This window comes from Enhydra lutris, unplaced genomic scaffold, assembly GCF_002288905.1.
Source record: "Enhydra lutris kenyoni isolate GAN:26980312 unplaced genomic scaffold, ASM228890v2 scaffoldscaffold53, whole genome shotgun sequence".
In the NCBI taxonomy this organism is placed as follows: Eukaryota; Metazoa; Chordata; class Mammalia; order Carnivora; family Mustelidae; genus Enhydra; species Enhydra lutris.
Window position 1 is genome coordinate 3,160,159 of NW_019154137.1, and position 1,759 is coordinate 3,161,917.

General features: G+C 41.6%; 1 long non-coding RNA gene across 1 annotated transcript in view; it reads left to right on the forward strand.

The window, feature by feature from the left end:
* Positions 1–317: 317 nt before the first annotated feature.
* Positions 318–1,759, forward strand: part of LOC111157254 — an 11,866-nt gene continuing 10,424 nt past the window's right edge. Inside the window, exon 1 of the long non-coding RNA XR_002641284.1 lies at positions 318–448. This is a non-coding gene — a long non-coding RNA (uncharacterized LOC111157254). The remainder of the gene's footprint in view (positions 449–1,759) is intronic.

Here is a 1,759-nt window from a genome sequence, read left to right on the forward strand (position 1 = left end):
CTTTTCCTTAACTTGATTAGGATTCACAGATACTTAACACCATTCACTGATAATTAAAGGAGTAATATAACCAAAATGTATGAGATTTGTTTTCCTTATACTTTTTTTAAAGTAAAAGGATTATATCATGCTACTCACGCCTCATGGGGAGGAGAAAATAAAATATAATCCAACTTGTTTTAGATGGGTTTACCCTTTTTCCCACTTTGAAAAAGGCTGATTATTCTTTTTTTTTTTTAAATAACTGCAGACTGGAAACAATTCAAATATCTCAACTGGCGAATGGACAAACAAAATGTGATACATCCATAGGATGAAATGATACTCCACGATAAAAACGAACTGATAAGTCTGTCAACATGAATGAATCTGAGAATGATTATGCTGCGTGAAGAAATCCAGGCACAGCACATGCTGTACAATCTCATTTTATGAAATTCTGGAAAAGGTAAAACTAGTGATAGAATGCAGATCATTGATTGCAGGGGACAGGTGTGGAGAGAAGGGATTGGCTGTCTAGAGACTCCAGGAAACGTTTTTGGAATGATGAAAATGCCCTTTATCACAATTGTGGTGGTGGTTGCATGTCTATACATATTTGTGTAAACTCGTTGAATTGTACACTTAAAATCAGTGACTATTATTATTATTTTATAGCAAATCCCTCCAGTCCTTTTTTTTAAAGATTTTATTTATTTATTTGACAGAGAGATCACAAGTAGGCAGAGAGGCAGGCAGAGAGAGAGGGGGAAGCAGGCTCCCCGCTGAGCAGAGAGCCTAATGCAGGGCTCGATCCCAGGACCCTGAGATCACGACCCCGAGCCGAAGGCAGAGGCTTAACCCACTGAGCCACCCAGGTACCCCTCACACTATCAACTTCTAAGATTCATCTTAATTTTGGAGGTGTTAAGATGTGGGGGAAAAATGTCAGAATCAATTGAATGTATTATTTCTGTATTATGTGCAATTAAGGAAAAAGAAAATGAAATAGGAAAGAAGGGCAAATGATAAGCTAGAACAATACACAGATACCCACGGGGGGCAGGAATCAAGGTAAGGATGCAGTGGAAGCCCAGGGCAGAAAGCTGGCTCAGAGCCAAGGTCCCATCTTTGCTGACATCTAGAATATATTACCCAGACTCAATAATCCTTAAATTTTTCTCAACCTCTATTGCCAAGCAGATGCTTGATTCCTCTTGCCAAAATTGTTTCTTCGTATTTGATATCTGTTACTTCTGTCTCCAGTACCTGCCTGTTCTTATAAGCCTAGCTTAGGTATCTGCCTCTGTTTTGGAGTGCTCGCTAGCTTTTTTTTCCTCTTCTTTTTAAGATTTATCTATATATTTGAGGGGGGAGGGGACAGAGGGCGAGGGAGAGAAGATCGGGCACAGACTCTGCACTGAGCATAGAGCCTGACGCAGGGCTCTATTTCACAACCCTGAGATCATGACCTGAGCCAAAACCAAGAGTTGGACGCTTAACTGGCTGAGCCACCCAGGCGCCCCAGAGGGCTCGCTAGCTTTAAACCACCTTATGTCAGATGTGAGAACTGGGTGTCCCAGAGGTCAGTCCTTAGACCTCTTTTCTTTTCTTTTTCTTTTTCTTTTTCTTTTTTTTTAGATTTTATTTATTTCTTTGACAGACAGAGATTGCAAGTAGGCAGAGAGGCAGGCAGAGAGAGAGAGGAAGGGAAGCAGGCTCCCTGCCGAGCAGAGAGCCTGATGCGGGGCTCCATCTCAGGACCCTGGGATCATGACCT